Here is a 27,916-nt window from a genome sequence, read left to right on the forward strand (position 1 = left end):
GCTGTCCTCGCGGCGTGGGAGTGTGTGGAGGCGCGGCGGCCGTGCCGGGGGAGGGCGGGCGACCTGTGCGTCAGCGGTGGGGGGGCTGCTGGCGGCCGGGTAGGAGGGAAGGCCCGGGCCGCGGTGGTGTGGGGCGCCGAACCCCCTGGTGCCGGGACCCGCGAGCCGCGGGGCGCAGCCCTGGGCAGGCGTGGAGGCTGCCGGGCACGGCTGGCGTGTGGCTGGGCGATGGCGGCAGGCAGGGGATCCAGCCTAGAAAGAGAGAGTAGGAGTTCCCTGTGGCCAGCGGCAGCCGGAGGAGGTTGGCTCCCCTTGGCTTGGCGGCAGCGTGCCGACTGGGCGCCCGGTGCTGCAGGTCCTGGGCTGGGCAGGCGGAGGGCTGGAGTTCGGGCACTGGTGCAGGGCTAGGCGGAGGGCGGCTGAGGAGGGGGGGGAGGAGGAGAAGAGAAGAGAAAAGAGGGAGGAGGCGGAGGAGAAGCGGGAGCGGGAGCGGGAGCGGGAGTGGGAATGGGAATGGGAATGGGAGTGAGAGCGGGGAGCGGGCAGGAGGAGGAGGAGGAGGCGGCGGCGGCGGCTGTGCGGGCGCGCACTCAAGAGGGGCCTGGAGGCGGCCTCTGGCGTCTACGGCCATACCACCCTGAACGCGCCCGATCTCGTCTGATCTCGGAAGCTAAGCAGGGTCGGGCCTGGTTAGTACTTGGATGGGAGACCGCCTGGGAATACCGGGGGCTGTAGGCTTTTGCCCCGCGGCACCCTCCCCTTTTGCTCGCCTTTGGCTGGCTGCCTAGCCACGCCCCCATCCGCCAGCCCGCACGCCGGGACCCCTGCGACCCCCAACGCAGCTCCAGCAGGGGGCAGAAGCCCGACCCCTCCACCTGGCAGCCCCAGCCCGCCCGCGCCTCGGGCCTGGGCCTGGGCCTGGGCCTGGGCCTGGGCACGGGCACGGGCACGGGCGGGCCGGCCAGCTGTCCCCGGCTGCCGCAGCCCCACCGCCAACCCCGGGGCCCACCCCGGGACACAGGCCACGCCCCGCGCCATCCCAGCGCGCCCCCTCCAACCCCAAACCAGCGACTCACCGCCCGCCAGGGCGCTCCCCTGCCGGCCGCCCCAACCCCGCAGCCCGCCGCACCAGCAGCTCCCGGCACCTGCACTCCCACCGCCCCTCCCGGGCTCCTGTCTCCCAGGGAGCCCAATGACTGTGACCACGACCACGACCACCGCCCGAAGACGACGCCAGGGCGCAGTTGCCCACCACTCAGGGCCCGGTGCCTCGCGCAGCCCAACCCGCGGGCCCTCTGCGCCACCTGGCCGTGCGGCGGCCACGCGCCACAGCCGCGGAAGCCCTCCAGAGCGCAAAGGAGGGACCCCACACCAAGCCTCGCAGGCAATACAGGCACCCTCTCCCTCTGTCTCTGACTTACACCAACACCTACACGTCTCTCTTTCTCTCTCTCTCTCTGTCTCTCTCTCCTCTCTCTGTCCCCCTCTCCCCCATCAGCCCTGACTCACACAGCATCCAAACGGGGCACCCTTTTGGCAGGCCAGGCAGAGACCCGCGGCCACAGGCTGCGTGCCCACAGGACCTCCCCGGGACAGAGGGTCCGTGGCAGGCAGGCAGCACACAGCCTGTGGTCTCTGTGGGGAGCAACTCGGATTGGACTGAGTTACTGGAATTAAGACTTATTCTATGCATCTGCTCTCCCACAATATGGCGCTGGGAGAGGAGCAAACAGCTTCTATGCAGCTGCCTCTTGCCAACTTGAGTGATGACCTCCAGGAGCTGATCCTGCTCCTGATTGAAGGAGAGCAGCGTACTCGGCGTGTGGGCAGCCGAGTTGGGATTGGCGGAAGAGGACTATAAAGGAGGAGAGAGACAACATGCACCAGGAACATCTAAGGGGAACACCTGTGCAGCCCCCGAGAGAGCCGGCCGGCCGGCCGGCGGTGTGCCGCTCCCCCGCGGAAGTGGGGAATGTGGCAGGGGGAACCGCCCTTCCACGGAGGTGGAAGGGACGGTAGCCAACCCGGGAAGAACCAGCAGCAAACCCGGGGAGGGCCGAGCAGACGAAAGAACAGCGCAGGGTCCTGTGTCGTTCCTCCATGAAGAGGGGGAGCGACAGTCTCGAACTGGCTGCCGGGCTGGAGGGTGCGGGTCGCGCTGAAGCGCCCCACCCTCCCGTGAGGGAACGGGCGCTGAGGACGGAAATCCCTCTGTGCCACGAAGGGTGTCGGGGTGTGCGACTGTGTGCCCCTTGTGTAGGCGTGTGTGTGTGTGTGTGTGTGTGTGTGAGTGCCCACGCGAGCGTGCGGCGGGGGTGATTCCGTGCGCTGCCGCCCTCCTTCCCGACCTGCTGCCCCACTTGGGCCCCCGTGACCGAGCGGGGACAAGGGTCCCCAGGCCCTCAGCTGTCCTCGCGGCGTGGGAGTGTGTGGAGGCGCGGCGGCCGTGCCGGGGGAGGGCGGGCGACCTGTGCGTCAGCGGTGGGGGGGCTGCTGGCGGCCGGGTAGGAGGGAAGGCCCGGGCCGCGGTGGTGTGGGGCGCCGAACCCCCTGGTGCCGGGACCCGCGAGCCGCGGGGCGCAGCCCTGGGCAGGCGTGGAGGCTGCCGGGCACGGCTGGCGTGTGGCTGGGCGATGGCGGCAGGCAGGGGATCCGGCCTAGAAAGAGAGAGTAGGAGTTCCCTGTGGCCAGCGGCAGCCGGAGGAGGTTGGCTCCCCTTGGCTTGGCGGCAGCGTGCCGACTGGGCGCCCGGTGCTGCAGGTCCTGGGCTGGGCAGGCGGAGGGCTGGAGTTCGGGCACTGGTGCAGGGCTAGGCGGAGGGCGGCTGAGGAGGGGGGGGAGGAGGAGAAGAGAAGAGAAGAGAAAAGAGGGAGGAGGCGGAGGAGAAGCGGCAGCGGGAGCGGGAGCGGGAGTGGGAATGGGAATGGGAATGGGAGTGAGAGCGGGGAGCGGGCAGGAGGAGGAGGAGGAGGCGGCGGCGGCGGCGGCGGCTGTGCGGGCGCGCACTCAAGAGGGGCCTGGAGGCGGCCTCTGGCGTCTACGGCCATACCACCCTGAACGCGCCCGATCTCGTCTGATCTCGGAAGCTAAGCAGGGTCGGGCCTGGTTAGTACTTGGATGGGAGACCGCCTGGGAATACCGGGGGCTGTAGGCTTTTGCCCCGCGGCACCCTCCCCTTTTGCTCGCCTTTGGCTGGCTGCCTAGCCACGCCCCCATCCGCCAGCCCGCACGCCGGGACCCCTGCGACCCCCAACGCAGCTCCAGCAGGGGGCAGAAGCCCGACCCCTCCACCTGGCAGCCCCAGCCCGCCCGCGCCTCGGGCCTGGGCCTGGGCCTGGGCCTGGGCCTGGGCCTGGGCCTGGGCACGGGCACGGGCACGGGCACGGGCGGGCCGGCCAGCTGTCCCCGGCTGCCGCAGCCCCACCGCCAACCCCGGGGCCCACCCCGGGACACAGGCCACGCCCCGCGCCATCCCAGCGCGCCCCCTCCAACCCCAAACCAGCGACTCACCGCCCGCCAGGGCGCTCCCCTGCCGGCCGCCCCAACCCCGCAGCCCGCCGCACCAGCAGCTCCCGGCACCTGCACTCCCACCGCCCCTCCCGGGCTCCTGTCTCCCAGGGAGCCCAATGACTGTGACCACGACCACGACCACGACCACCGCCCGAAGACGACGCCAGGGCGCAGTTGCCCACCACTCAGGGCCCGGTGCCTCGCGCAGCCCAACCCGCGGGCCCTCTGCGCCACCTGGCCGTGCGGCGGCCACGCGCCACAGCCGCGGAAGCCCTCCAGAGCGCAAAGGAGGGACCCCACACCAAGCCTCGCAGGCAATACAGGCACCCTCTCCCTCTGTCTCTGACTTACACCAACACCTACACGTCTCTCTCTCTTTCTCTCTCTCTCTCTGTCTCTCTCTCCTCTCTCTGTCCCCCTCTCCCCCATCAGCCCTGACTCACACAGCATCCAAACGGGGCACCCTTTTGGCAGGCCAGGCAGAGACCCGCGGCCACAGGCTGCGTGCCCACAGGACCTCCCCGGGACAGAGGGTCCGTGGCAGGCAGGCAGCACACAGCCTGTGGTCTCTGTGGGGAGCAACTCGGATTGGACTGAGTTACTGGAATTAAGACTTATTCTATGCATCTGCTCTCCCACAATATGGCGCTGGGAGAGGAGCAAACAGCTTCTATGCAGCTGCCTCTTGCCAACTTGAGTGATGACCTCCAGGAGCTGATCCTGCTCCTGATTGAAGGAGAGCAGCGTACTCGGCGTGTGGGCAGCCGAGTTGGGATTGGCGGAAGAGGACTATAAAGGAGGAGAGAGACAACATGCACCAGGAACATCTAAGGGGAACACCTGTGCAGCCCCCGAGAGAGCCGGCCGGCCGGCCGGCGGTGTGCCGCTCCCCCGCGGAAGTGGGGAATGTGGCAGGGGGAACCGCCCTTCCACGGAGGTGGAAGGGACGGTAGCCAACCCGGGAAGAACCAGCAGCAAACCCGGGGAGGGCCGAGCAGACGAAAGAACAGCGCAGGGTCCTGTGTCGTTCCTCCATGAAGAGGGGGAGCGACAGTCTCGAACTGGCTGCCGGGCTGGAGGGTGCGGGTCGCGCTGAAGCGCCCCACCCTCCCGTGAGGGAACGGGCGCTGAGGACGGAAATCCCTCTGTGCCACGAAGGGTGTCGGGGTGTGCGACTGTGTGCCCCTTGTGTAGGCGTGTGTGTGTGTGTGTGTGTGTGTGTGTGAGTGCCCACGCGAGCGTGCGGCGGGGGTGATTCCGTGCGCTGCCGCCCTCCTTCCCGACCTGCTGCCCCACTTGGGCCCCCGTGACCGAGCGGGGACAAGGGTCCCCAGGCCCTCAGCTGTCCTCGCGGCGTGGGAGTGTGTGGAGGCGCGGCGGCCGTGCCGGGGGAGGGCGGGCGACCTGTGCGTCAGCGGTGGGGGGGCTGCTGGCGGCCGGGTAGGAGGGAAGGCCCGGGCCGCGGTGGTGTGGGGCGCCGAACCCCCTGGTGCCGGGACCCGCGAGCCGCGGGGCGCAGCCCTGGGCAGGCGTGGAGGCTGCCGGGCACGGCTGGCGTGTGGCTGGGCGATGGCGGCAGGCAGGGGATCCGGCCTAGAAAGAGAGAGTAGGAGTTCCCTGTGGCCAGCGGCAGCCGGAGGAGGTTGGCTCCCCTTGGCTTGGCGGCAGCGTGCCGACTGGGCGCCCGGTGCTGCAGGTCCTGGGCTGGGCAGGCGGAGGGCTGGAGTTCGGGCACTGGTGCAGGGCTAGGCGGAGGGCGGCTGAGGAGGGGGGGGAGGAGGAGAAGAGAAGAGAAGAGAAAAGAGGGAGGAGGCGGAGGAGAAGCGGCAGCGGGAGCGGGAGCGGGAGTGGGAATGGGAATGGGAATGGGAGTGAGAGCGGGGAGCGGGCAGGAGGAGGAGGAGGAGGCGGCGGCGGCGGCTGTGCGGGCGCGCACTCAAGAGGGGCCTGGAGGCGGCCTCTGGCGTCTACGGCCATACCACCCTGAACGCGCCCGATCTCGTCTGATCTCGGAAGCTAAGCAGGGTCGGGCCTGGTTAGTACTTGGATGGGAGACCGCCTGGGAATACCGGGGGCTGTAGGCTTTTGCCCCGCGGCACCCTCCCCTTTTGCTCGCCTTTGGCTGGCTGCCTAGCCACGCCCCCATCCGCCAGCCCGCACGCCGGGACCCCTGCGACCCCCAACGCAGCTCCAGCAGGGGGCAGAAGCCCGACCCCTCCACCTGGCAGCCCCAGCCCGCCCGCGCCTCGGGCCTGGGCCTGGGCCTGGGCCTGGGCCTGGGCCTGGGCACGGGCACGGGCACGGGCGGGCCGGCCAGCTGTCCCCGGCTGCCGCAGCCCCACCGCCAACCCCGGGGCCCACCCCGGGACACAGGCCACGCCCCGCGCCATCCCAGCGCGCCCCCTCCAACCCCAAACCAGCGACTCACCGCCCGCCAGGGCGCTCCCCTGCCGGCCGCCCCAACCCCGCAGCCCGCCGCACCAGCAGCTCCCGGCACCTGCACTCCCACCGCCCCTCCCGGGCTCCTGTCTCCCAGGGAGCCCAATGACTGTGACCACGACCACGACCACGACCACCGCCCGAAGACGACGCCAGGGCGCAGTTGCCCACCACTCAGGGCCCGGTGCCTCGCGCAGCCCAACCCGCGGGCCCTCTGCGCCACCTGGCCGTGCGGCGGCCACGCGCCACAGCCGCGGAAGCCCTCCAGAGCGCAAAGGAGGGACCCCACACCAAGCCTCGCAGGCAATACAGGCACCCTCTCCCTCTGTCTCTGACTTACACCAACACCTACACGTCTCTCTCTCTTTCTCTCTCTCTCTCTGTCTCTCTCTCCTCTCTCTGTCCCCCTCTCCCCCATCAGCCCTGACTCACACAGCATCCAAACGGGGCACCCTTTTGGCAGGCCAGGCAGAGACCCGCGGCCACAGGCTGCGTGCCCACAGGACCTCCCCGGGACAGAGGGTCCGTGGCAGGCAGGCAGCACACAGCCTGTGGTCTCTGTGGGGAGCAACTCGGATTGGACTGAGTTACTGGAATTAAGACTTATTCTATGCATCTGCTCTCCCACAATATGGCGCTGGGAGAGGAGCAAACAGCTTCTATGCAGCTGCCTCTTGCCAACTTGAGTGATGACCTCCAGGAGCTGATCCTGCTCCTGATTGAAGGAGAGCAGCGTACTCGGCGTGTGGGCAGCCGAGTTGGGATTGGCGGAAGAGGACTATAAAGGAGGAGAGAGACAACATGCACCAGGAACATCTAAGGGGAACACCTGTGCAGCCCCCGAGAGAGCCGGCCGGCCGGCCGGCGGTGTGCCGCTCCCCCGCGGAAGTGGGGAATGTGGCAGGGGGAACCGCCCTTCCACGGAGGTGGAAGGGACGGTAGCCAACCCGGGAAGAACCAGCAGCAAACCCGGGGAGGGCCGAGCAGACGAAAGAACAGCGCAGGGTCCTGTGTCGTTCCTCCATGAAGAGGGGGAGCGACAGTCTCGAACTGGCTGCCGGGCTGGAGGGTGCGGGTCGCGCTGAAGCGCCCCACCCTCCCGTGAGGGAACGGGCGCTGAGGACGGAAATCCCTCTGTGCCACGAAGGGTGTCGGGGTGTGCGACTGTGTGCCCCTTGTGTAGGCGTGTGTGTGTGTGTGTGTGTGTGTGTGTGAGTGCCCACGCGAGCGTGCGGCGGGGGTGATTCCGTGCGCTGCCGCCCTCCTTCCCGACCTGCTGCCCCACTTGGGCCCCCGTGACCGAGCGGGGACAAGGGTCCCCAGGCCCTCAGCTGTCCTCGCGGCGTGGGAGTGTGTGGAGGCGCGGCGGCCGTGCCGGGGGAGGGCGGGCGACCTGTGCGTCAGCGGTGGGGGGGCTGCTGGCGGCCGGGTAGGAGGGAAGGCCCGGGCCGCGGTGGTGTGGGGCGCCGAACCCCCTGGTGCCGGGACCCGCGAGCCGCGGGGCGCAGCCCTGGGCAGGCGTGGAGGCTGCCGGGCACGGCTGGCGTGTGGCTGGGCGATGGCGGCAGGCAGGGGATCCGGCCTAGAAAGAGAGAGTAGGAGTTCCCTGTGGCCAGCGGCAGCCGGAGGAGGTTGGCTCCCCTTGGCTTGGCGGCAGCGTGCCGACTGGGCGCCCGGTGCTGCAGGTCCTGGGCTGGGCAGGCGGAGGGCTGGAGTTCGGGCACTGGTGCAGGGCTAGGCGGAGGGCGGCTGAGGAGGAGGGGGGGGGAGGAGGAGAAGAGAAGAGAAGAGAAAAGAGGGAGGAGGCGGAGGAGAAGCGGCAGCGGGAGCGGGAGCGGGAGTGGGAATGGGAATGGGAATGGGAGTGAGAGCGGGGAGCGGGCAGGAGGAGGAGGAGGAGGCGGCGGCGGCGGCGGCGGCGGCGGCGGCGGCGGCGGCGGCGGCGGCTGTGCGGGCGCGCACTCAAGAGGGGCCTGGAGGCGGCCTCTGGCGTCTACGGCCATACCACCCTGAACGCGCCCGATCTCGTCTGATCTCGGAAGCTAAGCAGGGTCGGGCCTGGTTAGTACTTGGATGGGAGACCGCCTGGGAATACCGGGGGCTGTAGGCTTTTGCCCCGCGGCACCCTCCCCTTTTGCTCGCCTTTGGCTGGCTGCCTAGCCACGCCCCCATCCGCCAGCCCGCACGCCGGGACCCCTGCGACCCCCAACGCAGCTCCAGCAGGGGGCAGAAGCCCGACCCCTCCACCTGGCAGCCCCAGCCCGCCCGCGCCTCGGGCCTGGGCCTGGGCCTGGGCCTGGGCCTGGGCCTGGGCCTGGGCACGGGCACGGGCGGGCCGGCCAGCTGTCCCTGGCTGCCGCAGCCCCACCGCCAACCCCGGGGCCCACCCCGGGACACAGGCCACGCCCCGCGCCATCCCAGCGCGCCCCCTCCAACCCCAAACCAGCGACTCACCGCCCGCCAGGGCGCTCCCCTGCCGGCCGCCCCAACCCCGCAGCCCGCCGCACCAGCAGCTCCCGGCACCTGCACTCCCACCGCCCCTCCCGGGCTCCTGTCTCCCAGGGAGCCCAATGACTGTGACCACGACCACGACCACCGCCCGAAGACGACGCCAGGGCGCGGTTGCCCACCACTCAGGGCCCGGTGCCTCGCGCAGCCCAACCCGCGGGCCCTCTGCGCCACCTGGCCGTGCGGCGGCCACGCGCCACAGCCGCGGAAGCCCTCCAGAGCGCAAAGGAGGGACCCCACACCAAGCCTCGCAGGCAATACAGGCACCCTCTCCCTCTGTCTCTGACTTACACCAACACCTACACGTCTCTCTCTCTTTCTCTCTCTCTCTCTGTCTCTCTCTCCTCTCTCTGTCCCCCTCTCCCCCATCAGCCCTGACTCACACAGCATCCAAACGGGGCACCCTTTTGGCAGGCCAGGCAGAGACCCGCGGCCACAGGCTGCGTGCCCACAGGACCTCCCCGGGACAGAGGGTCCGTGGCAGGCAGGCAGCACACAGCCTGTGGTCTCTGTGGGGAGCAACTCGGATTGGACTGAGTTACTGGAATTAAGACTTATTCTATGCATCTGCTCTCCCACAATATGGCGCTGGGAGAGGAGCAAACAGCTTCTATGCAGCTGCCTCTTGCCAACTTGAGTGATGACCTCCAGGAGCTGATCCTGCTCCTGATTGAAGGAGAGCAGCGTACTCGGCGTGTGGGCAGCCGAGTTGGGATTGGCGGAAGAGGACTATAAAGGAGGAGAGAGACAACATGCACCAGGAACATCTAAGGGGAACACCTGTGCAGCCCCCGAGAGAGCCGGCCGGCCGGCCGGCGGTGTGCCGCTCCCCCGCGGAAGTGGGGAATGTGGCAGGGGGAACCGCCCTTCCACGGAGGTGGAAGGGACGGTAGCCAACCCGGGAAGAACCAGCAGCAAACCCGGGGAGGGCCGAGCAGACGAAAGAACAGCGCAGGGTCCTGTGTCGTTCCTCCATGAAGAGGGGGAGCGACAGTCTCGAACTGGCTGCCGGGCTGGAGGGTGCGGGTCGCGCTGAAGCGCCCCACCCTCCCGTGAGGGAACGGGCGCTGAGGACGGAAATCCCTCTGTGCCACGAAGGGTGTCGGGGTGTGCGACTGTGTGCCCCTTGTGTAGGCGTGTGTGTGTGTGTGTGTGTGTGTGTGTGAGTGCCCACGCGAGCGTGCGGCGGGGGTGATTCCGTGCGCTGCCGCCCTCCTTCCCGACCTGCTGCCCCACTTGGGCCCCCGTGACCGAGCGGGGACAAGGGTCCCCAGGCCCTCAGCTGTCCTCGCGGCGTGGGAGTGTGTGGAGGCGCGGCGGCCGTGCCGGGGGAGGGCGGGCGACCTGTGCGTCAGCGGTGGGGGGGCTGCTGGCGGCCGGGTAGGAGGGAAGGCCCGGGCCGCGGTGGTGTGGGGCGCCGAACCCCCTGGTGCCGGGACCCGCGAGCCGCGGGGCGCAGCCCTGGGCAGGCGTGGAGGCTGCCGGGCACGGCTGGCGTGTGGCTGGGCGATGGCGGCAGGCAGGGGATCCGGCCTAGAAAGAGAGAGTAGGAGTTCCCTGTGGCCAGCGGCAGCCGGAGGAGGTTGGCTCCCCTTGGCTTGGCGGCAGCGTGCCGACTGGGCGCCCGGTGCTGCAGGTCCTGGGCTGGGCAGGCGGAGGGCTGGAGTTCGGGCACTGGTGCAGGGCTAGGCGGAGGGCGGCTGAGGAGGGGGGGGAGGAGGAGAAGAGAAGAGAAGAGAAAAGAGGGAGGAGGCGGAGGAGAAGCGGCAGCGGGAGCGGGAGCGGGAGTGGGAATGGGAATGGGAATGGGAGTGAGAGCGGGGAGCGGGCAGGAGGAGGAGGAGGAGGCGGCGGCGGCGGCTGTGCGGGCGCGCACTCAAGAGGGGCCTGGAGGCGGCCTCTGGCGTCTACGGCCATACCACCCTGAACGCGCCCGATCTCGTCTGATCTCGGAAGCTAAGCAGGGTCGGGCCTGGTTAGTACTTGGATGGGAGACCGCCTGGGAATACCGGGGGCTGTAGGCTTTTGCCCCGCGGCACCCTCCCCTTTTGCTCGCCTTTGGCTGGCTGCCTAGCCACGCCCCCATCCGCCAGCCCGCACGCCGGGACCCCTGCGACCCCCAACGCAGCTCCAGCAGGGGGCAGAAGCCCGACCCCTCCACCTGGCAGCCCCAGCCCGCCCGCGCCTCGGGCCTGGGCCTGGGCCTGGGCCTGGGCCTGGGCCTGGGCACGGGCACGGGCACGGGCGGGCCGGCCAGCTGTCCCCGGCTGCCGCAGCCCCACCGCCAACCCCGGGGCCCACCCCGGGACACAGGCCACGCCCCGCGCCATCCCAGCGCGCCCCCTCCAACCCCAAACCAGCGACTCACCGCCCGCCAGGGCGCTCCCCTGCCGGCCGCCCCAACCCCGCAGCCCGCCGCACCAGCAGCTCCCGGCACCTGCACTCCCACCGCCCCTCCCGGGCTCCTGTCTCCCAGGGAGCCCAATGACTGTGACCACGACCACGACCACGACCACCGCCCGAAGACGACGCCAGGGCGCAGTTGCCCACCACTCAGGGCCCGGTGCCTCGCGCAGCCCAACCCGCGGGCCCTCTGCGCCACCTGGCCGTGCGGCGGCCACGCGCCACAGCCGCGGAAGCCCTCCAGAGCGCAAAGGAGGGACCCCACACCAAGCCTCGCAGGCAATACAGGCACCCTCTCCCTCTGTCTCTGACTTACACCAACACCTACACGTCTCTCTCTCTTTCTCTCTCTCTCTCTGTCTCTCTCTCCTCTCTCTGTCCCCCTCTCCCCCATCAGCCCTGACTCACACAGCATCCAAACGGGGCACCCTTTTGGCAGGCCAGGCAGAGACCCGCGGCCACAGGCTGCGTGCCCACAGGACCTCCCCGGGACAGAGGGTCCGTGGCAGGCAGGCAGCACACAGCCTGTGGTCTCTGTGGGGAGCAACTCGGATTGGACTGAGTTACTGGAATTAAGACTTATTCTATGCATCTGCTCTCCCACAATATGGCGCTGGGAGAGGAGCAAACAGCTTCTATGCAGCTGCCTCTTGCCAACTTGAGTGATGACCTCCAGGAGCTGATCCTGCTCCTGATTGAAGGAGAGCAGCGTACTCGGCGTGTGGGCAGCCGAGTTGGGATTGGCGGAAGAGGACTATAAAGGAGGAGAGAGACAACATGCACCAGGAACATCTAAGGGGAACACCTGTGCAGCCCCCGAGAGAGCCGGCCGGCCGGCCGGCGGTGTGCCGCTCCCCCGCGGAAGTGGGGAATGTGGCAGGGGGAACCGCCCTTCCACGGAGGTGGAAGGGACGGTAGCCAACCCGGGAAGAACCAGCAGCAAACCCGGGGAGGGCCGAGCAGACGAAAGAACAGCGCAGGGTCCTGTGTCGTTCCTCCATGAAGAGGGGGAGCGACAGTCTCGAACTGGCTGCCGGGCTGGAGGGTGCGGGTCGCGCTGAAGCGCCCCACCCTCCCGTGAGGGAACGGGCGCTGAGGACGGAAATCCCTCTGTGCCACGAAGGGTGTCGGGGTGTGCGACTGTGTGCCCCTTGTGTAGGCGTGTGTGTGTGTGTGTGTGTGTGTGTGTGAGTGCCCACGCGAGCGTGCGGCGGGGGTGATTCCGTGCGCTGCCGCCCTCCTTCCCGACCTGCTGCCCCACTTGGGCCCCCGTGACCGAGCGGGGACAAGGGTCCCCAGGCCCTCAGCTGTCCTCGCGGCGTGGGAGTGTGTGGAGGCGCGGCGGCCGTGCCGGGGGAGGGCGGGCGACCTGTGCGTCAGCGGTGGGGGGGCTGCTGGCGGCCGGGTAGGAGGGAAGGCCCGGGCCGCGGTGGTGTGGGGCGCCGAACCCCCTGGTGCCGGGACCCGCGAGCCGCGGGGCGCAGCCCTGGGCAGGCGTGGAGGCTGCCGGGCACGGCTGGCGTGTGGCTGGGCGATGGCGGCAGGCAGGGGATCCGGCCTAGAAAGAGAGAGTAGGAGTTCCCTGTGGCCAGCGGCAGCCGGAGGAGGTTGGCTCCCCTTGGCTTGGCGGCAGCGTGCCGACTGGGCGCCCGGTGCTGCAGGTCCTGGGCTGGGCAGGCGGAGGGCTGGAGTTCGGGCACTGGTGCAGGGCTAGGCGGAGGGCGGCTGAGGAGGGGGGGGAGGAGGAGAAGAGAAGAGAAGAGAAAAGAGGGAGGAGGCGGAGGAGAAGCGGCAGCGGGAGCGGGAGCGGGAGTGGGAATGGGAATGGGAATGGGAGTGAGAGCGGGGAGCGGGCAGGAGGAGGAGGAGGAGGCGGCGGCGGCGGCTGTGCGGGCGCGCACTCAAGAGGGGCCTGGAGGCGGCCTCTGGCGTCTACGGCCATACCACCCTGAACGCGCCCGATCTCGTCTGATCTCGGAAGCTAAGCAGGGTCGGGCCTGGTTAGTACTTGGATGGGAGACCGCCTGGGAATACCGGGGGCTGTAGGCTTTTGCCCCGCGGCACCCTCCCCTTTTGCTCGCCTTTGGCTGGCTGCCTAGCCACGCCCCCATCCGCCAGCCCGCACGCCGGGACCCCTGCGACCCCCAACGCAGCTCCAGCAGGGGGCAGAAGCCCGACCCCTCCACCTGGCAGCCCCAGCCCGCCCGCGCCTCGGGCCTGGGCCTGGGCCTGGGCCTGGGCCTGGGCCTGGGCACGGGCACGGGCACGGGCGGGCCGGCCAGCTGTCCCCGGCTGCCGCAGCCCCACCGCCAACCCCGGGGCCCACCCCGGGACACAGGCCACGCCCCGCGCCATCCCAGCGCGCCCCCTCCAACCCCAAACCAGCGACTCACCGCCCGCCAGGGCGCTCCCCTGCCGGCCGCCCCAACCCCGCAGCCCGCCGCACCAGCAGCTCCCGGCACCTGCACTCCCACCGCCCCTCCCGGGCTCCTGTCTCCCAGGGAGCCCAATGACTGTGACCACGACCACGACCACGACCACCGCCCGAAGACGACGCCAGGGCGCAGTTGCCCACCACTCAGGGCCCGGTGCCTCGCGCAGCCCAACCCGCGGGCCCTCTGCGCCACCTGGCCGTGCGGCGGCCACGCGCCACAGCCGCGGAAGCCCTCCAGAGCGCAAAGGAGGGACCCCACACCAAGCCTCGCAGGCAATACAGGCACCCTCTCCCTCTGTCTCTGACTTACACCAACACCTACACGTCTCTCTCTCTTTCTCTCTCTCTCTCTGTCTCTCTCTCCTCTCTCTGTCCCCCTCTCCCCCATCAGCCCTGACTCACACAGCATCCAAACGGGGCACCCTTTTGGCAGGCCAGGCAGAGACCCGCGGCCACAGGCTGCGTGCCCACAGGACCTCCCCGGGACAGAGGGTCCGTGGCAGGCAGGCAGCACACAGCCTGTGGTCTCTGTGGGGAGCAACTCGGATTGGACTGAGTTACTGGAATTAAGACTTATTCTATGCATCTGCTCTCCCACAATATGGCGCTGGGAGAGGAGAAAACAGCTTCTATGCAGCTGCCTCTTGCCAACTTGAGTGATGACCTCCAGGAGCTGATCCTGCTCCTGATTGAAGGAGAGCAGCGTACTCGGCGTGTGGGCAGCCGAGTTGGGATTGGCAGAAGAGGACTATAAAGGAGGAGAGAGACAACATGCACCAGGAACATCTAAGGGGAACACCTGTGCAGCCCCCGAGAGAGCCGGCCGGCCGGCGGTGTGCCGCTCCCCCGCGGAAGTGGGGAATGTGGCAGGGGGAACCGCCCTTCCACGGAGGTGGAAGGGACGGTAGCCAACCCGGGAAGAACCAGCAGCAAACCCGGGGAGGGCCGAGCAGACGAAAGAACAGCGCAGGGTCCTGTGTCGTTCCTCCATGAAGAGGGGGAGCGACAGTCTCGAACTGGCTGCCGGGCTGGAGGGTGCGGGTCGCGCTGAAGCGCCCCACCCTCCCGTGAGGGAACGGGCGCTGAGGACGGAAATCCCTCTGTGCCACGAAGGGTGTCGGGGTGTGCGACTGTGTGCCCCTTGTGTAGGCGTGTGTGTGTGTGTGTGTGTGTGTGTGAGTGCCCACGCGAGCGTGCGGCGGGGGTGATTCCGTGCGCTGCCGCCCTCCTTCCCGACCTGCTGCCCCACTTGGGCCCCCGTGACCGAGCGGGGACAAGGGTCCCCAGGCCCTCAGCTGTCCTCGCGGCGTGGGAGTGTGTGGAGGCGCGGCGGCCGTGCCGGGGGAGGGCGGGCGACCTGTGCGTCAGCGGTGGGGGGGCTGCTGGCGGCCGGGTAGGAGGGAAGGCCCGGGCCGCGGTGGTGTGGGGCGCCGAACCCCCTGGTGCCGGGACCCGCGAGCCGCGGGGCGCAGCCCTGGGCAGGCGTGGAGGCTGCCGGGCACGGCTGGCGTGTGGCTGGGCGATGGCGGCAGGCAGGGGATCCAGCCTAGAAAGAGAGAGTAGGAGTTCCCTGTGGCCAGCGGCAGCCGGAGGAGGTTGGCTCCCCTTGGCTTGGCGGCAGCGTGCCGACTGGGCGCCCGGTGCTGCAGGTCCTGGGCTGGGCAGGCGGAGGGCTGGAGTTCGGGCACTGGTGCAGGGCTAGGCGGAGGGCGGCTGAGGAGGGGGGGGAGGAGGAGAAGAGAAGAGAAAAGAGGGAGGAGGCGGAGGAGAAGCGGGAGCGGGAGCGGGAGCGGGAGTGGGAATGGGAATGGGAATGGGAGTGAGAGCGGGGAGCGGGCAGGAGGAGGAGGAGGAGGCGGCGGCGGCGGCTGTGCGGGCGCGCACTCAAGAGGGGCCTGGAGGCGGCCTCTGGCGTCTACGGCCATACCACCCTGAACGCGCCCGATCTCGTCTGATCTCGGAAGCTAAGCAGGGTCGGGCCTGGTTAGTACTTGGATGGGAGACCGCCTGGGAATACCGGGGGCTGTAGGCTTTTGCCCCGCGGCACCCTCCCCTTTTGCTCGCCTTTGGCTGGCTGCCTAGCCACGCCCCCATCCGCCAGCCCGCACGCCGGGACCCCTGCGACCCCCAACGCAGCTCCAGCAGGGGGCAGAAGCCCGACCCCTCCACCTGGCAGCCCCAGCCCGCCCGCGCCTCGGGCCTGGGCCTGGGCCTGGGCCTGGGCCTGGGCACGGGCACGGGCACGGGCGGGCCGGCCAGCTGTCCCCGGCTGCCGCAGCCCCACCGCCAACCCCGGGGCCCACCCCGGGACACAGGCCACGCCCCGCGCCATCCCAGCGCGCCCCCTCCAACCCCAAACCAGCGACTCACCGCCCGCCAGGGCGCTCCCCTGCCGGCCGCCCCAACCCCGCAGCCCGCCGCACCAGCAGCTCCCGGCACCTGCACTCCCACCGCCCCTCCCGGGCTCCTGTCTCCCAGGGAGCCCAATGACTGTGACCACGACCACGACCACCGCCCGAAGACGACGCCAGGGCGCAGTTGCCCACCACTCAGGGCCCGGTGCCTCGCGCAGCCCAACCCGCGGGCCCTCTGCGCCACCTGGCCGTGCGGCGGCCACGCGCCACAGCCGCGGAAGCCCTCCAGAGCGCAAAGGAGGGACCCCACACCAAGCCTCGCAGGCAATACAGGCACCCTCTCCCTCTGTCTCTGACTTACACCAACACCTACACGTCTCTCTTTCTCTCTCTCTCTCTGTCTCTCTCTCCTCTCTCTGTCCCCCTCTCCCCCATCAGCCCTGACTCACACAGCATCCAAACGGGGCACCCTTTTGGCAGGCCAGGCAGAGACCCGCGGCCACAGGCTGCGTGCCCACAGGACCTCCCCGGGACAGAGGGTCCGTGGCAGGCAGGCAGCACACAGCCTGTGGTCTCTGTGGGGAGCAACTCGGATTGGACTGAGTTACTGGAATTAAGACTTATTCTATGCATCTGCTCTCCCACAATATGGCGCTGGGAGAGGAGCAAACAGCTTCTATGCAGCTGCCTCTTGCCAACTTGAGTGATGACCTCCAGGAGCTGATCCTGCTCCTGATTGAAGGAGAGCAGCGTACTCGGCGTGTGGGCAGCCGAGTTGGGATTGGCGGAAGAGGACTATAAAGGAGGAGAGAGACAACATGCACCAGGAACATCTAAGGGGAACACCTGTGCAGCCCCCGAGAGAGCCGGCCGGCCGGCCGGCGGTGTGCCGCTCCCCCGCGGAAGTGGGGAATGTGGCAGGGGGAACCGCCCTTCCACGGAGGTGGAAGGGACGGTAGCCAACCCGGGAAGAACCAGCAGCAAACCCGGGGAGGGCCGAGCAGACGAAAGAACAGCGCAGGGTCCTGTGTCGTTCCTCCATGAAGAGGGGGAGCGACAGTCTCGAACTGGCTGCCGGGCTGGAGGGTGCGGGTCGCGCTGAAGCGCCCCACCCTCCCGTGAGGGAACGGGCGCTGAGGACGGAAATCCCTCTGTGCCACGAAGGGTGTCGGGGTGTGCGACTGTGTGCCCCTTGTGTAGGCGTGTGTGTGTGTGTGTGTGTGTGTGTGAGTGCCCACGCGAGCGTGCGGCGGGGGTGATTCCGTGCGCTGCCGCCCTCCTTCCCGACCTGCTGCCCCACTTGGGCCCCCGTGACCGAGCGGGGACAAGGGTCCCCAGGCCCTCAGCTGTCCTCGCGGCGTGGGAGTGTGTGGAGGCGCGGCGGCCGTGCCGGGGGAGGGCGGGCGACCTGTGCGTCAGCGGTGGGGGGGCTGCTGGCGGCCGGGTAGGAGGGAAGGCCCGGGCCGCGGTGGTGTGGGGCGCCGAACCCCCTGGTGCCGGGACCCGCGAGCCGCGGGGCGCAGCCCTGGGCAGGCGTGGAGGCTGCCGGGCACGGCTGGCGTGTGGCTGGGCGATGGCGGCAGGCAGGGGATCCGGCCTAGAAAGAGAGAGTAGGAGTTCCCTGTGGCCAGCGGCAGCCGGAGGAGGTTGGCTCCCCTTGGCTTGGCGGCAGCGTGCCGACTGGGCGCCCGGTGCTGCAGGTCCTGGGCTGGGCAGGCGGAGGGCTGGAGTTCGGGCACTGGTGCAGGGCTAGGCGGAGGGCGGCTGAGGAGGGGGGGGAGGAGGAGAAGAGAAGAGAAGAGAAAAGAGGGAGGAGGCGGAGGAGAAGCGGCAGCGGGAGCGGGAGCGGGAGTGGGAATGGGAATGGGAATGGGAGTGAGAGCGGGGAGCGGGCAGGAGGAGGAGGAGGAGGCGGCGGCGGCGGCTGTGCGGGCGCGCACTCAAGAGGGGCCTGGAGGCGGCCTCTGGCGTCTACGGCCATACCACCCTGAACGCGCCCGATCTCGTCTGATCTCGGAAGCTAAGCAGGGTCGGGCCTGGTTAGTACTTGGATGGGAGACCGCCTGGGAATACCGGGGGCTGTAGGCTTTTGCCCCGCGGCACCCTCCCCTTTTGCTCGCCTTTGGCTGGCTGCCTAGCCACGCCCCCATCCGCCAGCCCGCACGCCGGGACCCCTGCGACCCCCAACGCAGCTCCAGCAGGGGGCAGAAGCCCGACCCCTCCACCTGGCAGCCCCAGCCCGCCCGCGCCTCGGGCCTGGGCCTGGGCCTGGGCCTGGGCCTGGGCCTGGGCCTGGGCACGGGCACGGGCACGGGCACGGGCGGGCCGGCCAGCTGTCCCCGGCTGCCGCAGCCCCACCGCCAACCCCGGGGCCCACCCCGGGACACAGGCCACGCCCCGCGCCATCCCAGCGCGCCCCCTCCAACCCCAAACCAGCGACTCACCGCCCGCCAGGGCGCTCCCCTGCCGGCCGCCCCAACCCCGCAGCCCGCCGCACCAGCAGCTCCCGGCACCTGCACTCCCACCGCCCCTCCCGGGCTCCTGTCTCCCAGGGAGCCCAATGACTGTGACCACGACCACGACCACCGCCCGAAGACGACGCCAGGGCGCGGTTGCCCACCACTCAGGGCCCGGTGCCTCGCGCAGCCCAACCCGCGGGCCCTCTGCGCCACCTGGCCGTGCGGCGGCCACGCGCCACAGCCGCGGAAGCCCTCCAGAGCGCAAAGGAGGGACCCCACACCAAGCCTCGCAGGCAATACAGGCACCCTCTCCCTCTGTCTCTGACTTACACCAACACCTACACGTCTCTCTTTCTCTCTCTCTCTCTGTCTCTCTCTCCTCTCTCTGTCCCCCTCTCCCCCATCAGCCCTGACTCACACAGCATCCAAACGGGGCACCCTTTTGGCAGGCCAGGCAGAGACCCGCGGCCACAGGCTGCGTGCCCACAGGACCTCCCCGGGACAGAGGGTCCGTGGCAGGCAGGCAGCACACAGCCTGTGGTCTCTGTGGGGAGCAACTCGGATTGGACTGAGTTACTGGAATTAAGACTTATTCTATGCATCTGCTCTCCCACAATATGGCGCTGGGAGAGGAGAAAACAGCTTCTATGCAGCTGCCTCTTGCCAACTTGAGTGATGACCTCCAGGAGCTGATCCTGCTCCTGATTGGAGGAGAGTAGCGTACTTGGCGTGTGGGCAGCCGAGTTGGGATTGGCGGAAGAGGACTATAAAGGAGGAGAGAGACAACATGCACCAGGAACATCTAAGGGGAACACCTGTGCAGCCCCCGAGAGAGCCGGCCGGCCGGCGGTGTGCCGCTCCCCCGCGGAAGTGGGGAATGTGGCAGGGGGAACCGCCCTTCCACGGAGGTGGAAGGGATGGTAGCCAACCCGGGAAGAACCAGCAGCAAACCCGGGGAGGGCCGAGCAGATGAAAGAACAGCGCAGGGTCCTGTGTCGTTCCTCCATGAAGAGGGGGAGCGACAGTCTCGAACTGGCTGCCGGGCTGGAGGGTGCGGGTCGCGCTGAAGCGCCCCACCCTCCCGTGAGGGAACGGGCGCTGAGGACGGAAATCCCTCTGTGCCACGAAGGGTGTCGGGGTGTGCGACTGTGTGCCCCTTGTGTAGGCGTGTGTGTGTGTGTGTGTGTGTGTGTGTGAGTGCCCACGCGAGCGTGCGGCGGGGGTGATTCCGTGCGCTGCCGCCCTCCTTCCCGACCTGCTGCCCCACTTGGGCCCCCGTGACCGAGCGGGGACAAGGGTCCCCAGGCCCTCAGCTGTCCTCGCGGCGTGGGAGTGTGTGGAGGCGCGGCGGCCGTGCCGGGGGAGGGCGGGCGACCTGTGCGTCAGCGGTGGGGGGGCTGCTGGCGGCCGGGTAGGAGGGAAGGCCCGGGCCGCGGTGGTGTGGGGCGCCGAACCCCCTGGTGCCGGGACCCGCGAGCCGCGGGGCGCAGCCCTGGGCAGGCGTGGAGGCTGCCGGGCACGGCTGGCGTGTGGCTGGGCGATGGCGGCAGGCAGGGGATCCGGCCTAGAAAGAGAGAGTAGGAGTTCCCTGTGGCCAGCGGCAGCCGGAGGAGGTTGGCTCCCCTTGGCTTGGCGGCAGCGTGCCGACTGGGCGCCCGGTGCTGCACTGCAGGTCCTGGGCTGGGCAGGCGGAGGGCTGGAGTTCGGGCACTGGTGCAGGGCTAGGCGGAGGGCGGCTGAGGAGGGGGGGGGAGGAGGAGAAGAGAAGAGAAGAGAAAAGAGGGAGGAGGCGGAGGAGAAGCGGCAGCGGGAGCGGGAGCGGGAGTGGGAATGGGAATGGGAGTGAGAGCGGGGAGCGGGCAGGAGGAGGAGGAGGAGGCGGCGGCGGCGGCGGCGGCTGTGCGGGCGCGCACTCAAGAGGGGCCTGGAGGCGGCCTCTGGCGTCTACGGCCATACCACCCTGAACGCGCCCGATCTCGTCTGATCTCGGAAGCTAAGCAGGGTCGGGCCTGGTTAGTACTTGGATGGGAGACCGCCTGGGAATACTGGGTGCTGTAGGCTTTTGCCCCGCGGCACCCTCCCCTTTTGCTCGCCTTTGGCTGGCTGCCTAGCCACGCCCCCATCCGCCAGCCCGCACGCCGGGACCCCTGCGACCCCCAACGCAGCTCCAGCAGGGGGCAGAAGCCCGACCCCTCCACCTGGCAGCCCCAGCCCGCCCGCGCCTCGGGCCTGGGCCTGGGCCTGGGCCTGGGCACGGGCACGGGCACGTGCACGGGCACGGGCGGGCCGGCCAGCTGTCCCCGGCTGCCGCAGCCCCACCGCCAACCCCGGGGCCCACCCCGGGACACAGGCCACGCCCCGCGCCATCCAGCGCGCCCCCTCCAACCCCAAACCAGCGACTCACCGCCCGCCAGGGCGCTCCCCTGCCGGCCGCCCCAACCCCGCAGCCCGCCGCACCAGCAGCTCCCGGCACCTGCACTCCCACCGCCCCTCCCGGGCTCCTGTCTCCCAGGGAGCCCAATGACTGTGACCACGACCACGACCACGACCACCGCCCGAAGACGACGCCAGGGCGCGGTTGCCCACCACTCAGGGCCCGGTGCCTCGCGCAGCCCAACCCGCGGGCCCTCTGCGCCACCTGGCCGTGCGGCGGCCACGCGCCACAGCCGCGGAAGCCCTCCAGAGCGCAAAGGAGGGACCCCACACCAAGCCTCGCAGGCAATACAGGCACCCTCTCCCTCTGTCTCTGACTTACACCAACACCTACACGTCTCTCTCTCTTTCTCTCTCTCTCTCTGTCTCTCTCTCCTCTCTCTGTCCCCCTCTCCCCCATCAGCCCTGACTCACACAGCATCCAAACGGGGCACCCTTTTGGCAGGCCTGGCAGAGACCCGCGGCCACAGGCTGCGTGCCCACAGGACCTCCCCGGGACAGAGGGTCCGTGGCAGGCAGGCAGCACACAGCCTGTGGTCTCGAACTGGCTGCCGGGCTGGAGGGTGCGGGTCGCGCTGAAGCGCCCCACCCTCCCGTGAGGGAACGGGCGCTGAGGACGGAAATCCCTCTGTGCCACGAAGGGTGTCGGGGTGTGCGACTGTGTGCCCCTTGTGTAGGCGTGTGTGTGTGTGTGTGTGTGTGTGAGTGCCCACGCGAGCGTGCGGCGGGGGTGATTCCGTACGCTGCCGCCCTCCTTCCCGACCTGCTGCCCCACTTGGGCCCCCGTGACCGAGCGGGGACAAGGGTCCCCAGGCCCTCAGCTGTCCTCGCGGCGTGGGAGTGTGTGGAGGCGCGGCGGCCGTGCCGGGGGAGGGCGGGCGACCTGTGCGTCAGCGGTGGGGGGGCTGCTGGCGGCCGGGTAGGAGGGAAGGCCCGGGCCGCGGTGGTGTGGGGCGCCGAACCCCCTGGTGCCGGGACCCGCGAGCCGCGGGGCGCAGCCCTGGGCAGGCGTGGAGGCTGCCGGGCACGGCTGGCGTGTGGCTGGGCGATGGCGGCAGGCAGGGGATCCGGCCTAGAAAGAGAGAGTAGGAGTTCCCTGTGGCCAGCGGCAGCCGGAGGAGGTTGGCTCCCCTTGGCTTGGCGGCAGCGTGCCGACTGGGCGCCCGGTGCTGCACTGCAGGTCCTGGGCTGGGCAGGCGGAGGGCTGGAGTTCGGGCACTGGTGCAGGGCTAGGCGGAGGGCGGCTGAGGAGGAGGGGGGGGGAGGAGGAGAAGAGAAGAGAAGAGAAAAGAGGGAGGAGGCGGAGGAGAAGCGGCAGCGGGAGCGGGAGCGGGAGTGGGAATGGGAATGGGAATGGGAATGGGAATGGGAATGGGAATGGGAGTGAGAGCGGGGAGCGGGCAGGAGGAGGAGGAGGAGGAGGCGGCGGCGGCGGAGGCGGCGGCGGCGGCTGTGCGGGCGCGCACTCAAGAGGGGCCTGGAGGCGGCCTCTGGGGTCTACGGCCATACCACCCTGAACGCGCCCGATCTCGTCTGATCTCGGAAGCTAAGCAGGGTCGGGCCTGGTTAGTACTTGGATGGGAGACCGCCTGGGAATACCGGGTGCTGTAGGCTTTTGCCCCGCGGCACCCTCCCCTTTTGCTCGCCTTTGGCTGGCTGCCTAGCCACGCCCCCATCCGCCAGCCCGCACGCCGGGACCCCTGCGACCCCCAACGCAGCTCCAGCAGGGGGCAGAAGCCCGACCCCTCCACCTGGCAGCCCCAGCCCGCCCGCGCCTCGGGCCTGGGCCTGGGCCTGGGCCTGGGCACGGGCACGGGCACGGGCACGGGCACGGGCGGGCCGGCCAGCTGTCCCCGGCTGCCGCAGCCCCACCGCCAACCCCGGGGCCCACCCCGGGACACAGGCCACGCCCCGCGCCATCCAGCGCGCCCCCTCCAACCCCAAACCAGCGACTCACCGCCCGCCAGGGCGCTCCCCTGCCGGCCGCCCCAACCCCGCAGCCCGCCGCACCAGCAGCTCCCGGCACCTGCACTCCCACCGCCCCTCCCGGGCTCCTGTCTCCCAGGGAGCCCAATGACTGTGACCACAACCACGACCACGACCACCGCCCGAAGACGACGCCAGGGCGCGGTTGCCCACCACTCAGGGCCCGGTGCCTCGCGCAGCCCAACCCGCGGGCCCTCTGCGCCACCTGGCCGTGCGGCGGCCACGCGCCACAGCCGCGGAAGCCCTCCAGAGCGCAAAGGAGGGACCCCACACCAAGCCTCGCAGGCAATACAGGCACCCTCTCCCTCTGTCTCTGACTTACACCAACACCTACACGTCTCTCTCTCTTTCTCTCTCTCTCTCTGTCTCTCTCTCCTCTCTCTGTCCCCCTCTCCCCCATCAGCCCTGACTCACACAGCATCCAAACGGGGCACCCTTTTGGCAGGCCAGGCAGAGACCCGCGGCCACAGGCTGCGTGCCCACAGGACCTCCCCGGGACAGAGGGTCCGTGGCAGGCAGGCAGCACACAGCCTGTGGTCTCTGTGGGGAGCAACTCGGATTGGACTGAGTTACTGGAATTAAGACTTATTCTATGCATCTGCTCTCCCACAATATGGCGCTGGGAGAGGAGCAAACAGCTTCTATGCAGCTGCCTCTTGCCAACTTGAGTGATGACCTCCAGGAGCTGATCCTGCTCCTGATTGAAGGAGAGCAGCGTACTCGGCGTGTGGGCAGCCGAGTTGGGATTGGCGGAAGAGGACTATAAAGGAGGAGAGAGACAACATGCACCAGGAACATCTAAGGGGAACACCTGTGCAGCCCCCGAGAGAGCCGGCCGGCCGGCGGTGTGCCGCTCCCCCGCGGAAGTGGGGAATGTGGCAGGGGGAACCGCCCTTCCACGGAGGTGGAAGGGACGGTAGCCAACCCGGGAAGAACCAGCAGCAAACCCGGGGAGGGCCGAGCAGACGAAAGAACAGCGCAGGGTCCTGTGTCGTTCCTCCATGAAGAGGGGGAGCGACAGTCTCGAACTGGCTGCCGGGCTGGAGGGTGCGGGTCGCGCTGAAGCGCCCCACCCTCCCGTGAGGGAACGGGCGCTGAGGACGGAAATCCCTCTGTGCCACGAAGGGTGTCGGGGTGTGCGACTGTGTGCCCCTTGTGTAGGCGTGTGTGTGTGTGTGTGTGTGTGTGTGTGAGTGCCCACGCGAGCGTGCGGCGGGGGTGATTCCGTGCGCTGCCGCCCTCCTTCCCGACCTGCTGCCCCACTTGGGCCCCCGTGACCGAGCGGGGACAAGGGTCCCCAGGCCCTCAGCTGTCCTCGCGGCGTGGGAGTGTGTGGAGGCGCGGCGGCCGTGCCGGGGGAGGGCGGGCGACCTGTGCGTCAGCGGTGGGGGGGCTGCTGGCGGCCGGGTAGGAGGGAAGGCCCGGGCCGCGGTGGTGTGGGGCGCCGAACCCCCTGGTGCCGGGACCCGCGAGCCGCGGGGCGCAGCCCTGGGCAGGCGTGGAGGCTGCCGGGCACGGCTGGCGTGTGGCTGGGCGATGGCGGCAGGCAGGGGATCCGGCCTAGAAAGAGAGAGTAGGAGTTCCCTGTGGCCAGCGGCAGCCGGAGGAGGTTGGCTCCCCTTGGCTTGGCGGCAGCGTGCCGACTGGGCGCCCGGTGCTGCAGGTCCTGGGCTGGGCAGGCGGAGGGCTGGAGTTCGGGCACTGGTGCAGGGCTAGGCGGAGGGCGGCTGAGGAGGGGGGGGAGGAGGAGAAGAGAAGAGAAGAGAAAAGAGGGAGGAGGCGGAGGAGAAGCGGCAGCGGGAGCGGGAGCGGGAGTGGGAATGGGAATGGGAATGGGAGTGAGAGCGGGGAGCGGGCAGGAGGAGGAGGAGGAGGCGGCGGCGGCGGCTGTGCGGGCGCGCACTCAAGAGGGGCCTGGAGGCGGCCTCTGGCGTCTACGGCCATACCACCCTGAACGCGCCCGATCTCGTCTGATCTCGGAAGCTAAGCAGGGTCGGGCCTGGTTAGTACTTGGATGGGAGACCGCCTGGGAATACCGGGGGCTGTAGGCTTTTGCCCCGCGGCACCCTCCCCTTTTGCTCGCCTTTGGCTGGCTGCCTAGCCACGCCCCCATCCGCCAGCCCGCACGCCGGGACCCCTGCGACCCCCAACGCAGCTCCAGCAGGGGGCAGAAGCCCGACCCCTCCACCTGGCAGCCCCAGCCCGCCCGCGCCTCGGGCCTGGGCCTGGGCCTGGGCCTGGGCCTGGGCCTGGGCACGGGCACGGGCACGGGCGGGCCGGCCAGCTGTCCCCGGCTGCCGCAGCCCCACCGCCAACCCCGGGGCCCACCCCGGGACACAGGCCACGCCCCGCGCCATCCCAGCGCGCCCCCTCCAACCCCAAACCAGCGACTCACCGCCCGCCAGGGCGCTCCCCTGCCGGCCGCCCCAACCCCGCAGCCCGCCGCACCAGCAGCTCCCGGCACCTGCACTCCCACCGCCCCTCCCGGGCTCCTGTCTCCCAGGGAGCCCAATGACTGTGACCACGACCACGACCACGACCACCGCCCGAAGACGACGCCAGGGCGCAGTTGCCCACCACTCAGGGCCCGGTGCCTCGCGCAGCCCAACCCGCGGGCCCTCTGCGCCACCTGGCCGTGCGGCGGCCACGCGCCACAGCCGCGGAAGCCCTCCAGAGCGCAAAGGAGGGACCCCACACCAAGCCTCGCAGGCAATACAGGCACCCTCTCCCTCTGTCTCTGACTTACACCAACACCTACACGTCTCTCTCTCTTTCTCTCTCTCTCTCTGTCTCTCTCTCCTCTCTCTGTCCCCCTCTCCCCCATCAGCCCTGACTCACACAGCATCCAAACGGGGCACCCTTTTGGCAGGCCAGGCAGAGACCCGCGGCCACAGGCTGCGTGCCCACAGGACCTCCCCGGGACAGAGGGTCCGTGGCAGGCAGGCAGCACACAGCCTGTGGTCTCTGTGGGGAGCAACTCGGATTGGACTGAGTTACTGGAATTAAGACTTATTCTATGCATCTGCTCTCCCACAATATGGCGCTGGGAGAGGAGAAAACAGCTTCTATGCAGCTGCCTCTTGCCAACTTGAGTGATGACCTCCAGGAGCTGATCCTGCTCCTGATTGAAGGAGAGCAGCGTACTCGGCGTGTGGGCAGCCGAGTTGGGATTGGCAGAAGAGGACTATAAAGGAGGAGAGAGACAACATGCACCAGGAACATCTAAGGGGAACACCTGTGCAGCCCCCGAGAGAGCCGGCCGGCCGGCGGTGTGCCGCTCCCCCGCGGAAGTGGGGAATGTGGCAGGGGGAACCGCCCTTCCACGGAGGTGGAAGGGACGGTAGCCAACCCGGGAAGAACCAGCAGCAAACCCGGGGAGGGCCGAGCAGACGAAAGAACAGCGCAGGGTCCTGTGTCGTTCCTCCATGAAGAGGGGGAGCGACAGTCTCGAACTGGCTGCCGGGCTGGAGGGTGCGGGTCGCGCTGAAGCGCCCCACCCTCCCGTGAGGGAACGGGCGCTGAGGACGGAAATCCCTCTGTGCCACGAAGGGTGTCGGGGTGTGCGACTGTGTGCCCCTTGTGTAGGCGTGTGTGTGTGTGTGTGTGTGTGTGTGAGTGCCCACGCGAGCGTGCGGCGGGGGTGATTCCGTGCGCTGCCGCCCTCCTTCCCGACCTGCTGCCCCACTTGGGCCCCCGTGACCGAGCGGGGACAAGGGTCCCCAGGCCCTCAGCTGTCCTCGCGGCGTGGGAGTGTGTGGAGGCGCGGCGGCCGTGCCGGGGGAGGGCGGGCGACCTGTGCGTCAGCGGTGGGGGGGCTGCTGGCGGCCGGGTAGGAGGGAAGGCCCGGGCCGCGGTGGTGTGGGGCGCCGAACCCCCTGGTGCCGGGACCCGCGAGCCGCGGGGCGCAGCCCTGGGCAGGCGTGGAGGCTGCCGGGCACGGCTGGCGTGTGGCTGGGCGATGGCGGCAGGCAGGGGATCCAGCCTAGAAAGAGAGAGTAGGAGTTCCCTGTGGCCAGCGGCAGCCGGAGGAGGTTGGCTCCCCTTGGCTTGGCGGCAGCGTGCCGACTGGGCGCCCGGTGCTGCAGGTCCTGGGCTGGGCAGGCGGAGGGCTGGAGTTCGGGCACTGGTGCAGGGCTAGGCGGAGGGCGGCTGAGGAGGGGGGGGAGGAGGAGAAGAGAAGAGAAAAGAGGGAGGAGGCGGAGGAGAAGCGGGAGCGGGAGCGGGAGCGGGAGTGGGAATGGGAATGGGAATGGGAGTGAGAGCGGGGAGCGGGCAGGAGGAGGAGGAGGAGGCGGCGGCGGCGGCTGTGCGGGCGCGCACTCAAGAGGGGCCTGGAGGCGGCCTCTGGCGTCTACGGCCATACCACCCTGAACGCGCCCGATCTCGTCTGATCTCGGAAGCTAAGCAGGGTCGGGCCTGGTTAGTACTTGGATGGGAGACCGCCTGGGAATACCGGGGGCTGTAGGCTTTTGCCCCGCGGCACCCTCCCCTTTTGCTCGCCTTTGGCTGGCTGCCTAGCCACGCCCCCATCCGCCAGCCCGCACGCCGGGACCCCTGCGACCCCCAACGCAGCTCCAGCAGGGGGCAGAAGCCCGACCCCTCCACCTGGCAGCCCCAGCCCGCCCGCGCCTCGGGCCTGGGCCTGGGCCTGGGCCTGGGCCTGGGCACGGGCACGGGCACGGGCGGGCCGGCCAGCTGTCCCCGGCTGCCGCAGCCCCACCGCCAACCCCGGGGCCCACCCCGGGACACAGGCCACGCCCCGCGCCATCCCAGCGCGCCCCCTCCAACCCCAAACCAGCGACTCACCGCCCGCCAGGGCGCTCCCCTGCCGGCCGCCCCAACCCCGCAGCCCGCCGCACCAGCAGCTCCCGGCACCTGCACTCCCACCGCCCCTCCCGGGCTCCTGTCTCCCAGGGAGCCCAATGACTGTGACCACGACCACGACCACCGCCCGAAGACGACGCCAGGGCGCAGTTGCCCACCACTCAGGGCCCGGTGCCTCGCGCAGCCCAACCCGCGGGCCCTCTGCGCCACCTGGCCGTGCGGCGGCCACGCGCCACAGCCGCGGAAGCCCTCCAGAGCGCAAAGGAGGGACCCCACACCAAGCCTCGCAGGCAATACAGGCACCCTCTCCCTCTGTCTCTGACTTACACCAACACCTACACGTCTCTCTTTCTCTCTCTCTCTCTGTCTCTCTCTCCTCTCTCTGTCCCCCTCTCCCCCATCAGCCCTGACTCACACAGCATCCAAACGGGGCACCCTTTTGGCAGGCCAGGCAGAGACCCGCGGCCACAGGCTGCGTGCCCACAGGACCTCCCCGGGACAGAGGGTCCGTGGCAGGCAGGCAGCACACAGCCTGTGGTCTCTGTGGGGAGCAACTCGGATTGGAC

The 27,916-nt window shown here is 69.8% G+C and overlaps 12 non-coding genes across 12 annotated transcripts; all 12 read left to right on the plus strand.

Annotated features, from left to right (window-relative positions):
* Positions 1-619: 619 nt before the first annotated feature.
* On the plus strand, positions 620-738 carry LOC149123831 (5S ribosomal RNA). The gene has a single exon (XR_016215520.1). It is a non-coding gene; the product is annotated as a 5S ribosomal RNA (ribosomal RNA).
* Positions 739-3,035: 2,297 nt separating this feature from the next.
* LOC149123832 (5S ribosomal RNA) lies at positions 3,036-3,154 on the plus strand. The gene has a single exon (XR_016215521.1). It is a non-coding gene; the product is annotated as a 5S ribosomal RNA (ribosomal RNA).
* A 2,321-nt stretch (positions 3,155-5,475) lies between these two features.
* LOC149123833 (5S ribosomal RNA) lies at positions 5,476-5,594 on the plus strand. Its single transcript, XR_016215522.1, has one exon. It is a non-coding gene; the product is annotated as a 5S ribosomal RNA (ribosomal RNA).
* A 2,346-nt stretch (positions 5,595-7,940) lies between these two features.
* On the plus strand, positions 7,941-8,059 carry LOC149123834 (5S ribosomal RNA). The gene has a single exon (XR_016215523.1). It is a non-coding gene; the product is annotated as a 5S ribosomal RNA (ribosomal RNA).
* Positions 8,060-10,362: 2,303 nt separating this feature from the next.
* LOC149123835 (5S ribosomal RNA) lies at positions 10,363-10,481 on the plus strand. The gene has a single exon (XR_016215524.1). It is a non-coding gene; the product is annotated as a 5S ribosomal RNA (ribosomal RNA).
* A 2,309-nt stretch (positions 10,482-12,790) lies between these two features.
* LOC149123836 (5S ribosomal RNA) lies at positions 12,791-12,909 on the plus strand. The gene has a single exon (XR_016215525.1). It is a non-coding gene; the product is annotated as a 5S ribosomal RNA (ribosomal RNA).
* A 2,298-nt stretch (positions 12,910-15,207) lies between these two features.
* Positions 15,208-15,326, plus strand: LOC149123837 (5S ribosomal RNA). The gene has a single exon (XR_016215527.1). It is a non-coding gene; the product is annotated as a 5S ribosomal RNA (ribosomal RNA).
* A 2,291-nt stretch (positions 15,327-17,617) lies between these two features.
* LOC149123838 (5S ribosomal RNA) lies at positions 17,618-17,736 on the plus strand. The gene has a single exon (XR_016215528.1). It is a non-coding gene; the product is annotated as a 5S ribosomal RNA (ribosomal RNA).
* A 2,313-nt stretch (positions 17,737-20,049) lies between these two features.
* On the plus strand, positions 20,050-20,168 carry LOC149123839 (5S ribosomal RNA). The gene has a single exon (XR_016215504.1). It is a non-coding gene; the product is annotated as a 5S ribosomal RNA (ribosomal RNA).
* Positions 20,169-22,035: 1,867 nt separating this feature from the next.
* On the plus strand, positions 22,036-22,154 carry LOC149123840 (5S ribosomal RNA). The gene has a single exon (XR_016215591.1). It is a non-coding gene; the product is annotated as a 5S ribosomal RNA (ribosomal RNA).
* Positions 22,155-24,458: 2,304 nt separating this feature from the next.
* Positions 24,459-24,577, plus strand: LOC149123841 (5S ribosomal RNA). Its single transcript, XR_016215529.1, has one exon. It is a non-coding gene; the product is annotated as a 5S ribosomal RNA (ribosomal RNA).
* A 2,298-nt stretch (positions 24,578-26,875) lies between these two features.
* Positions 26,876-26,994, plus strand: LOC149123842 (5S ribosomal RNA). Its single transcript, XR_016215530.1, has one exon. It is a non-coding gene; the product is annotated as a 5S ribosomal RNA (ribosomal RNA).
* Positions 26,995-27,916: the final 922 nt, after the last annotated feature.

The sequence above is a fragment of the Oryctolagus cuniculus genome, chromosome 10, assembly GCF_051225735.1.
Source record: "Oryctolagus cuniculus isolate XC-2025 breed Fujian yellow rabbit chromosome 10, ASM5122573v1, whole genome shotgun sequence".
NCBI lineage: Eukaryota > Metazoa > Chordata > Mammalia > Lagomorpha > Leporidae > Oryctolagus > Oryctolagus cuniculus.